Source organism: Chaetodon trifascialis, chromosome 20 (assembly GCF_039877785.1).
Source record: "Chaetodon trifascialis isolate fChaTrf1 chromosome 20, fChaTrf1.hap1, whole genome shotgun sequence".
NCBI classification, from domain to species: Eukaryota; Metazoa; Chordata; class Actinopteri; order Chaetodontiformes; family Chaetodontidae; genus Chaetodon; species Chaetodon trifascialis.
In genome coordinates, this window is record NC_092075.1 from 3035522 (window position 1) to 3047764 (window position 12243).

Here is a 12243-nt window from a genome sequence, read left to right on the forward strand (position 1 = left end):
ACCGCTCCTGTGAGAGTTTCCGTGGCTGCACATGCAGAGACAAACTGTGTATTCTGTCTTGTCTAAATTAAAGGTTGGCTCTAGCAAAGCTGCGACGCATCAAGCACTAACATTGTGAGGAAGGAGAAGACGAATCAGACGCGTCCTCCGCTGCATCTGTTTAACATTGATTCCTCCAATCTGCGCTCCCTCTGCACTCTGGGCAGTAATGAGAGGCATGTGAGGCTGAGCAGAGCTTTCTCATTAAAACAGCCCGCTCAGGAGTCCCTTCCCTCCAGCTAGCACACACAACACAGGTGTTAGCAAGCACGAATGCAGCGCTTCTGCAAAGTGTTCAACGAGCCACTTGGAGCGATCGCTGGAGGAGTCCTGAGCAAATATTTAAAGAGTCCCGAAGCCTTTGAACATGGAGAGACAGCAGGCATGAAGACAGATCAGCCAGGTGAGGCGCACCTGGCTGATCGGAAAGGTCAGATATGTTTATCTTGGGTGTGTGTGGACAGTAGAAACAGGGTTTACAGTTGTTCACCGTGTGGGAACATCTGTTTGTGGAGTTTAGAGAACAACAATGCTCAAAGTGGGTTATATAAGCTCCTATCTTCAGACTGAATGGGCATTACAGCTGCTGTCTATTCATACAATACAAAACAGACGTGACCAACAATGACCTCATCATTGTGCTCAGCAGCCAGCGTGTGTGTGTGTGTGTGCGTGTGTGTGTGTGTGTCACTGGAACATTTTTATAGGACTAGAAAACTGTTGCTGCATCAGCACCACAGAAACCGCTCAGTGGCAGCGCAGAGGATTCAGTATCATACATGTGGGACAGTATTTTTCAGTGCTGCTGAATTAAAAACAAGCGGCAGCTGATGATAATGCTCAGGCAGAATGTATGGAATGCACAAAAAATGGAGAGGCATAAAAAGCAATTATTGTTCTTGAGAATAATAAGCATTGTCTGTTCCTGCTCAGCTGGGCAGCTGTATTACATTTACCACACATTATTTTAGGAGCCAGCGCTGAGACAGAGGGGCTTTGAAAGCCTTGCCAGGAGCTCTTCAAAGAGAAGAGGGAAAACCGTCGGGTTTCTGGTGCCTGTGCAGCTTCCGCTTTGGGTTTGGGTGTGAGTTTGGCCTGTTGATGGCGGCTCTGAGACAGAAACAATGCTGTTTCATAGCCACAATGAGCCTCATAAAGATAGTTTATGTTCAATAGAGCTGAGGGGTGGGAGGGGGGTCGCTGGTTCTGGAAGTGTTTTTCCCCATCCTGTGTTCCCAAGTTTTTCTTTAAACCATATCCTCGACGTTAGTGAACATTCACCCTTTTGCATGATTTATGGATCCTATGAGTTAATGTTCGGCCGCTGCTGCGCTGGAGAAGAATCAGTCAGAGCAGATCAGAGGATCAGAGCGCTTCGTCATCACGTTTGAGAGCAAAACACGGCGCCATAGCTGCTGAATTCACACACAGCACTTTAAAAATGAACTGACCTAAGCTGCAGATCGTCCTTCAGTTTCCTCAACACTGTGATCTTCAGCCTCCAGAGACGATTAATAGCACATCTGACAGAATAAAAGACAGAGAATTGGATAAAAAAATCCTAAAAATATCAGGAAAACTCATCTCTGATGCAATGTTGACAAGAAATAATCTGCTCAATATTCATCCTAATCGCTAAGTTTACACAAACTCACTGAAGATAACTGTCCAGCTTATCAGCTCATCCGGATTGTTACTGTTAGGCATTGAATATAATATGAAATATCCATAAAATATGTAACTTTGGGATCGTCAGAAAAAGGTTGGTTTATCTTTTGTTGTCTTTGTTCAAATGTGCTGAAGTCGTCAGTGAAGACGGGCCTTCGCTCAGTTTACTGTAAGTAGGGAAGCTAGTTAGCCACACATGCTAACGGTCACAGTGTGCAGGGGTTTGTCAACCAGTCCATTACTGTCCATGCTGTCAATTCACATTTGAGCAGAGAATTCAAAGACACAGAGACGCACAGATTTGACCTCGGATGTGTTCTTTAAAATGATTATCTGCACATGAAAATCGATCCTCAGCGGCATGACGCCCATATTCGATGACATCACACCACCGACGAGCAGCTCTGTCTCCACAGTCAGCCCCTAATTCCCTTTGACACAAACACACACCCTTTTCCACTTCCACAAAAACACTTAACACTGCAGCACAAGCCATTACAAAAGGACTCGACCTGTAAAGTAAAAACACGAGGTGTGTTTTACTCCCTCAGGCACACGCTGATTGCATACTCTGCACTAATGCAATAATTATCCACACTCTATCCAATTTCCTTTGTGTGCATACGTGTGTATGTGTGTGTGCGCCTGCATGCATGCACATATGTGTGTGTATGTCCTGCTTGTAAACCACAGACCGCACAGGGCACACAGAGATGACATCACCTTGCAGAGATTAGTCTGTTAGCTCAATGTTTAACGTAACAGACGATTGCAGCTGCATCATTCAGAAAGACTGGGCTCTAATTCTCATTAAAGCACTTTTAAGAAAATAAAAGCACCAGATATGGACTCAAAGAGGAAGAAGAGCTTAAAAATAATTAAGCGCCTTCTTAGTTGAGTCTTCTTAGTTCAGATGTGGTGAAGTCATCACTGACGTCCTCCTTCAGGATAAAAGACAGGTGTATGAAGTGCTCTTAAATGTGGATAAGGGGGTAATTTCTCTGGACTGGATGCGAGCCAAGTCTCTCCCAGACATGATGACAGACATAACGAGCAAAGGGGTTTCACGTGAGTTCACTCTCACACACACACACACACACACACACACACACACACACACACACACACTTGTATATGTGCTGCCGCCTCGCTAATGTTAGCTAAATTGTGTTATCGTGTCTGACAGACAGAGAGGCCTCGTCTTTCCTGTCTAGCCTCTGAACCTGTGAACCCACAGCGATAAAGATTCCCACTCAGTGTCACAGGCTATCGGCCCCCAGGAATCTAATGGCTGTGCACTAACAGGGCCACGACGGCTTTTTAAGAAGAGGATAAGAGCCCGAAAGTGTTTACACGATCAGGGATGCGCATGACTGACGTCAAACTCAGCGACTCGACAGTGAAGCAGATGCATCTGAAATTCTGTGTAGAAAGTTTGCAGAAGTTCTTTTCAAAAAAAGGTCAATCCACCCAAAATGCTCATTCCCCTCTTTTTATTTATCACAACACAACATGCATAGTTACACTGGGGGGAACTGGACATGCCATGCTTAAGTGATGACAGTGTTACCCCTGTGTTACCACTGTGCCACCGTGCCACCTAAAGGTATGTCTGACTGTCTGCACGCTTGTGCATCCTGCCAACTGAAAGATGGTGGCAGTTACTGCTTTTAGCTTAGCTGCCAAATCAGCCCGCTATGAAAGCTAACTTGTCGCAACGCCAGGAAGGTAACACACCTGTTGTCCTGCTAGTTGGCTCAACTTGTTTTTGATGACGTTTTTGGGGACGCAGCTGCAGTTTCCAACGACGGCCACACAATGAAAATTTCATGACATTAGCATCTGTTAGCCATTTATATTTAACTTAGCGTCAGTTGTGTTGTAAGCTAGCCAGAGAGCCGCAAGTCGCTTGTCAAGAGACACCGGGAAGTAAACCCTCTAGATGTTAGCGTTAGCTGGGAACACATTTTCGAGGAGCATTTGATTATCCAAATTTCTGTCGTTTAATCGCCTCTCTTTCTTAACACAATACAAGAAAGTTGTGGAGCTTGCCGCTTCGTTTCCTCTCAATTTTGCCCCCCTTATGAGTTGTATTTGCCATCCTATTGAAGAGACAGTACTGCTTCAAGATGTGTGAGCGTGGCAGATAGTTTGATGTTGCTGCCTTCATACAAGATACAGTAAAAGTGAACAGAACAACAAAATGCTTAAAGCACCAATCTGACCCACTGGATTGACATCAGCTGACCTCGTTAAGTGGATCAAGGTTTAACATGAACGATTCGTGGTTAATATCACTAAAACACAATCTGTTACAAGTCATACAGGGCAAAGTAGTAAATAGCGGTAAAGCACCAAGCTATACAGATTTTAAATATGGGAAAAGAAAGCACCGCTATCAGCAGACACCTCGGCTGACATTGGTATCAGGAGAGAAATCACTGGACTGGTGCAGCCATGTTTAACACCTGTACTGTGTTATCAGCCAAACTACAACACGTAATCAAACAAAAAGGTCACATAAAGACATCTGCCATGTTTGTAAAAGGTTTATCACATGCCTGCATTTTGGAAACTTTCAGCTACACGACAGCACGTGAGAGCAGGCAAACAAAAATGTCAGCTTAGTGTGGAAAGAAGGAAAAACCAGACAAAAAAACGGCGACTGAGCAAAGTCAATTCCATCCAGATGGACGGAGTAAAGGATGGAGGTCAGCGGCAGCTCTTAAAAAGGTGCCACCCCTCAGAGCGACAGGTCTCTGGGGCAGTGGGCTCGTCAAAGGGTGGCGCTGGTGGAGGGATGGAAGAAGCCGACGAAGGGAGGGGGAGAAGGAGGCAGCGAGGGCAGAAAGGCACGCCTGCCCCTGGGAGATGGATCACAGATGTCTGACCCAGAGCGCCTCCAGTTAATTGTGAAACAAAAGACTTACCTCCTCTCTCTCTCTCTGTCTCTTCTTTCTTTTAACCTTTCTCTTTCTCTTCCTGAAACTTGTTTTCCTTTATGCCTGCTCTCTGTCTCTGCACACTGTCATTACTCGCCTGTGTGATTCACTTTTCTTCTGCCTGTGTTTACGCTCTCTCTCCACGCAGCGAGGGACAGCGTCATCTCTGCTCTCTTCACATGGCAAATGCCACTTAGCTGTTGAGGGCCGCCCCAGATTACAACAGCAAACAAAGAAATGCCTCATTCCCTGCACTCTTCTTTTCCCCAAAGCAAGCATGCATGTTTTATAGAGGCTTTGGACGAGGAAAAGCAAAGCTCCATCAAATGGAGACAGCTGGAAAGAAAGGAAATAGTACACTTTTGCTTGAAGATGTAAAAACTTTGATTGCAGCAGTGAACTGTTGCTGCAAAGAAGCTTTTCTGGTAAAATCCCTTTAATTCAGACAGCAGGGAGGTGAGCTGGAGCTAAAACTGTCAGTGTTTATTTAACCAGATCCATGTCGGTGCTGATCATACCTGAGATTGTATCAGACAGGATGCATCTGTTGACAAGCCTGTGGCTGGGAAAACTAGCCTGGCAAATTCCGGTGAAATTCAATTTAGACGTTTGTATCAGCTCGGCATGATGGCTGGAGCTTTGGGGTGTATTGTTTGATCTTGTCATGGCTGAGAATCAAGCCCGACTGAGCCTTTCTTTCGGGATAAAATCTCTAAGTTTCCCTGTGAAACAATGGGAAAAAGATTTTACAACAGGCTGGTTTTCGTACCGAAGGGGTGTGTGTGTGTGTGTGTGTGTGTGTGTGTGTGTGTGTGTGTGTGTGTGGTCCCACAGGTGCTGTAACATCATCCCATCGCATGCGGTGGAGCAGTCACCCTCACCTGCAGAGTCCTCACTCTACAAATCAACGCACAGCTGCACAGATCATTAGGCCGACCTCTGCTCAGCGAGCAGGGACGCTCAGTTACAGTGAGGACTAGTGGAGACATTCAGTCACAATTTCTGACAGTTTTACACCAATTTTACACAAAAGTTTTACAATAAACCTCCAAAGGTTTTCACCAATCTCCTTCCACCAACAGGCAGCAAAGGGCCTGAGCTGGGATCAAACCCAGGTCACCATCCTACCAAGTGAGCTACCAGGATGCCGTCCAAACAGCGACTTTTAAGTGTAATACGAGGATTAAACAGTGTGTTTGTAAGCAGCAAGCGTTAGCATGTCCAGCTAATTAGCTTACTAACTAGCTTACAGTAAGCTAGTTAGGGTACTGCAGAGCTTTACTTCTAATTAAAACCAAGGAGCTGCTTCATGCAGACTGATGTTAGTTTGTGAGGTTAAAGGTTACGCTAAAGAAAGCTCTGTGCTTTTTAGCGCAGTATGATTTAGCCTTAAAGTGAATGTTTTAAGACAGATTTTACAAGATTGTCATTTTAAAATGAGCTAGAGGAAACATTAAAAGGCCATCAGATGACAACAAACCCGTGGAGCTAGCGTTAGCGTCATCAGCTAGCTAGCTACAGCTGATAAAATGTGCTGTTTTCATTTCACCAGGAAAATGAGAGCTGGAAATAAGAAACTTAGAAATGAACATTATCATTGTAAACTGCATACTGTGGGAGAGGGAGGGCCTGACAGGCACAACAAAGGGGGGCAAACGGTCAACTACTGGGAATACAGTTAGTAATGTGAGCAGGATTAGGCCAAACCAGTGACCTGCCCCGTACAGTATTTAGCATGAGTCACCTCCATTAAAACTAGGTCGGCCAAGGCATGATGCTGAGAAAGACAGAGGCGCTGTTATAGCCGTTGGTCCTGCTGCTACCGGCGTACAGTGGTGGTAATGACTGGTGACAGCCTGCCAGTCCAAACCAAAATAGGGTTTCCATGGTGCTGGTGAAACCAGGACCCAAACACAGGGAATCAGAACTCTGGTCGTCAGCGACACGGGCTCAGATCGGCTGGGAGATTACTCAGTAAAGGAGAGTGAAAGTGAAAGGACCAGTATGACGAGGCTGATCAGTCAAAATGCAACGTAAACTGTGACTTTCTCTTTGCAGTCACTGGTTTCTTTCTCTAAGACAGACTGGGAACCAACTGGAACATGAAACACACAAACACAAAGAACAATCTCGTGTAATCTGGTTCATACAGCTTAAAGACTTTTCCATGACCTAAGCCAAACTGAACATATGATACTGCCTTATCGCACATTACACACAGCCCGCCTATTGTGGTCGGTCATAACCTTTGATTATTAGCATACAGCTGTGAGGCTGAGTCCCTGAGGGCCTGCAGCTCCAGCTTAATCAATACTCAGACATGCCTGATACAACATCATCTGCTAAATAAAGACAGGATACAGGACAGGGAGGAAAACAGGAGACGCAACGCGGACTAAGAGACATAAACTGAAGTGCATGTTGAACACAACCGGCAGAGTTTAATGAGCCTGCAGTTGCTCAGGGACTAGATAAAGTGCTGGAGGCCATGCAGCTGCAAAACCCACCGTCCGTCTGCCGTGCATTCCCCTGAGACTGACCCCCAGCTCGCCACAAAGGAACAAAACCCACTGCAGATTCTTTCTCCTCATTTCACCCGACAGGAGGGTCCTGCCCCCCCCTCTGCCCTTCACAAGTCATTCGTTCTTTGGATGTCTCTTTCTTTCTAGGGGAGGGTAGAGAGCCTCCAGTCAGCCTTCAGTGGGTAGAGGGGACAGAGTAGGGTGAGGGCTTTGTTATTGTGAGGACCCCACCCCGCTGGTTTCCCAGTAAACAGCAGGCTGTAGAGCTGCTGGAGGGAGATGTACCCCCAGGAGAGGCTGATCCCCGGGAGCCCCGGGGGGGCCCCGAGAGTCGGAGAGAAAAGGAGCGACCAGGGGAGCAAAGAATAGCAGGGGGGAGGAGAGAGAAGGGTGATTAGCTCCCTGCTGCCTAATCTAATCAGTGTGCATGACTGCCCCACAGCGTAGCATGAAGGGGAGGGGGGGCATGTAAGAAAGTTTTGAGGGTTGGGAGAGTTAAAGCAAGCAAGAGCAGGACACATGGGAAAGGTCATGGCGTAGAGGCTGCTGGACGCCGTCACATTTCACACGGGCGTGAGACGGTTTGCTCTCTGACGGACCGTTCAACTCCAGAAACTCACTGCAGGTGCCATGAAAAGTCAGAAAGGTTGACCCAGCAGGCAGATGCGCCCAAATCAAGACAGGCGGACTCGCGTGTGCTGCCGAGCAATTAATCGACAAGTTACCAAAACCAACATAATGACTTCATAGCCGATCAGCTCCATCGTACGCGTTGTGGAAGGAACACAGACGTTATGCACTGAAGAGTTTAGGGGTCAGACAGACCGACAGCAGTGGAGAACCTCATAGAACAGTCTCTCGGATGCCTCCCTCGTCCTCTGTATGTGCAGACTGTGACACAGACTTTTCCAGCACCGGTGAAACATCTCTGAAGCGGCTCTATAAAAAAGAAACAAACTCGGACACACGGCTGCTTTCAATTCACTCAGAAATACTCCTTTTAGAGCTTTTGGAATGGAAAGCCTCATAACGTAATGTGACCCAGTTTAGATTTGTCTGAATTTTAACGGTTTTCCTTGTATTACATCACTTTTATAGCCAAATAAACCATCTTTAGGGTAACAAGACGAGTATTAAAAAACCTCTCTGATGTGTTGGTTTCATTAGGGCACTTCCTGGATGCTCCTGTTGAAAGTTTTATTGGCCGCACTCATTGAGAACCAAGAGAATACTGCAGGGTGAGATAATGACCAAAAGAAGTGTTGATGGTCAAAAACAGATGCTGCTGTGGGAAAGTGAATGTTGTAACTCCGCGTACAAGTGCAACGGTTACAGGAGTCCACGGCAATACGACGCAGATAAAGCAGCCTTGTTATCAGGAAGAAATCTACGGCAGGGCTTTGCTGTAACAAACTGTATTCCAGATGTTAGTCCCAGCCGGCCGGAGTCATCTGGTTTAACCTCTGACACAGGAGCAGCCGTTCATTTAGCCGATTTCACGCTCTGGTCACGGTGACACTGCGATCCTGGCTCTGGTTTCAAGCACACACTGATAGAGCACAGGTCTGATTTCCATGTATAAAAGTAAGTGTTTATGTTGGACCCAAATGCGTGAAGAGGATGGAGATCAAATCCTCCACTGAAAATAGCTTTCATTCCAGGAGAAATACACTGACCAATCCCATAAAGTGCAGCCAGCATCCTGGATTAATGACAAAAGCACAGCCATCAAAGCTGGAGAAAGCACGAAAGGCAGATGATGTGGTCTGCATGGATGGGTTGGCAGTTAAACTTTTGTTTTATTTTTTGTAACGTACATTAAAAGTATCACCAAATGCATCATCTGCACTGGGCAAAAGGGAGGCTGGCAATCCTTTTTTTCCATGCTTTGAAAGTTTACCATTCTGTTTAGGAAGGAGAGGAAAGGGAAGAAAAAAACATAAAAGAAGGTTTCCAAAGCATCTGCGCTGCCAGGCTGCCAAGGAGAGAGAAACGCATGTATTTTTGCTTTTCTTGTGGCCTGAACGGAGAAAAGAAGCGCTCTGCAGGGTCGTAATGAACGGGCCTAACACGGAGCCCTGAGGGACCACGTGCGCTGGCACACAAGCTCAAACCACGGGCAATCCCTGACCAATCCAAGCAACCGCCATCTTTAATGCTAGTCACTCATTCAGTGATGACCTAAGCATCATTAACATCTGAAGCTCAGATGCGTGCCTTTAAAAAAAGAGAAATTACAAAGGAATGGCTCAGGCTAATTACAGAATACAGAGTCATGACTGAGACCACACAGTGGCCCCGCTGCTGCAACTTCACTGCTGGTAACCAAGTGACAACAATACACTGAAGAACAACAATTTATCACGTTCAATTTACGATAACAGCCAACAAAAGCTGCAGTGCCTTCTACAGCGTTAATCTATTAGCAGAGGGAGCAAATTCCACGTGGAAAAAGACAGTTCACATGGCTCTGATCTTTCCTACCACAATGAATCAGTGCCTGAGGTTTGGAGGAAAAACACTACATCTCTGAGGAACACTGTGTCTATTAAAACGCAGCAGTAAAGAGCCTCACACGTGGAAAAGAATCACTGCTTGTTGGGAAACACAGGCAGAAAAGGCAAAGCAGGGTTTTCCTCATGCAAAACACACGACAGTGTTCACGGCTTTGGTTCTAATGTGGTCCAAAGACTTCTAAGATGCTCCCTTTCTCCTCCACGCACAAACACTGGTTTACAGGTGGGACCGGTTCTCAGGTTTACTGTTGAAACACAACACGAAAGCAAGACAAGAATCTGTGTCACGCTTTGTGTGACGGCCGCTGACAGACTTTCTTTAGAGCTTCAGGATGTCCACTCAGAAACAGAGCCAGGATCAGGTGTTTGGGGCTCATGATGCTTTTGGAAGTTCACTCATGGAAAATAAAACTGGGCTCCACGTAGAGACGATTAGCTCATTGACTGATGTGACGACTGATGGAAAATGTGCTCAACAAGGATAAATACAAAGTTCCAGCTTCTCAACTGTGAGGATTTGTTGCCTTTCTTTGTCTTATTTGATGGAAAACTGCATGCATGTTTTTTTGTCTGTTGGCCGTTTCACCATTGTCTGACACATTATCAGCAACTGTTTGATAGATTGAAGTCATTTTTGAGTAAATTATAAAAGATTATCTTATTTAAGCTTCTCAGATGTGAAAATGTACAGCTTTTCCTCGTCTCAATGTCAAAGGGAAATTAACATTTTGGGATTTTTGAAACTTAAAAACCAATCCTATTTCTAACACTTTTCAGTTTAGTCATAACCTACCATGTCACCCAGCTGTTGTGTGAAAGATGGAGGAGATGCACACAGCGCATCAGTTAAAACTGCAATAAAGGACAAATTAAGTGGGAAAAAGTGAGAGCTGGGTGTCCCCCGGAGCACACATTAGCGGCTCATTGTGCTGCTGCACCGCCTGGCAGAGCATCTGTCTGCTCGGCTTTCCTGCCACGAGTTTCCCTTCACAGCGCTACGAGAAAATAACACAGCTAGAAATGTGGAAAACTTGGCTGAAAGTCACAATATGTGTGGCTGAGAGCCTCTACCGGAGGCTTGTTTCAAAGACGAATAATCTCTCTATTGTACAAAAGCAGGTTTAAAAAAGGAGGATTTTGTCTTCCAGCGCAGCTACTTACGCGTAAAAGCGCTGGCTGTGCGGTTTGGACGCGACGCCGCTGAAATCCAGCACGTTTGAAGGCTCCTCGTGCGTCTTCTCTGAGCTTTGTGCAGGTCAGCTCGTCCGATTTGATCCTGACTTAGTGTCTTCTTTTCCCTCAGAGTCTCCTCTTCATCCTCCACGTTTTCTCCGGGACCACAGAAGAATGAATGGCTCCGTCTTCCCCTGCGCAGACAGGCGGCTGTTGAGCTGGGGAGTGACTGCCCCGTTAGCTCCCTCCCCCATCCGCCAGTCACTGCAGCTCCTGCTGGACTCATGGGGCTTCATTATTTATTCAATGTCACTGTGTGATCAGACGGCCTTCATATGAAGAGCCACTGTTGTGCTGCTGCGTGGAATAAAAAGCTGCATAAAACCAAGACTTGTGTAATTAAAGTGTGGGATCTCTGAATGGTTCCCATGAAAGCATCATGGGAAACCAGTGCGAGACAGCAACTGTGCTTAACTACTAAAGAACAACTCTGAGCACATAATAAGCAAAAAAAGTCAAGTCAGTTTCATTTATATAGCCCAATATTACAATATACACATGTAAAATATGCGTATATATGTACATGATGTGTTGTTATGCAGTAAATTACATCATCCAACAGTAATTGAGGTACAGCTACCTTTACGTCTGTTAAAAGTCTGATAGATTGACTTCCAGGTGAATTCCTCTGCTGTGACGTTGGAGGCTGTGAAATATGTTTAAAGTGAGTAAGATTAAAGCGTGGGATCTCTGAATGCTTCCCTGCCAGCATCATCGGAGACGCTTTCCTTCGAGGACAAGAGCTTTGAAATCAGAGAGCAGTGATTTTTCTAATTACAGATTCAATATTCTTCATTTCCAGACAGAAATGAGAGAAGCAAAGAATAAATCTTTTGCAATCTGTCTTACATTCTTTATCAACATAACTGAGTGCATTTACTGAAATACACTTCTGTGCAACTACTGAGTATTTCCACTCCAGTATTTCCTAAATAGTTCACTTTTTACTCCACTTCAGCTGCTTGTAACTTTATGATTAATGACACAAAATAATCAACAAATAAATTATGATCTCTTTTTATGGATAAAGATAAAACTTTATTGATATTTTTGGTGACTATGGGGAAGTGTGACAAGCAGTAAACACAACATTCATTCATTTTATCACCTTTTAAGTTGATGTTGTGAACATGTTAGCAAACAGCTAAAACTTAAGCTTCATTAGCACTCTTGTTTCTGGTCACCTGATCAATGTAAATCCAATATTTTGTCACATTTTAGCTCTGTGAGGCTCTACTGAAGCGCATTCTTTGAGCTAATGCTAACACTGCTGAGCAGAGCAGGTTAGCATGCAAACATTTGCTAATTAGCACTAAACAAAGG

General features: G+C 45.3%; 1 protein-coding gene across 2 annotated transcripts in view; it reads right to left on the reverse strand.

The window, feature by feature from the left end:
• The window catches only part of lhfpl2a (LHFPL tetraspan subfamily member 2a), a 35919-nt gene extending 24796 nt beyond the window's left edge, over window positions 1-11123 (reverse strand). The window contains exon 1 of one of the 2 annotated variants that reach the window (XM_070988995.1): window positions 10849-11123. The gene's annotated coding sequence lies outside the window, so the exon portion shown is untranslated. The remainder of the gene's footprint in view (window positions 1-10848) is intronic. The other variant, XM_070988993.1, reaches the window with a different exon arrangement.
• Window positions 11124-12243: the final 1120 nt, after the last annotated feature.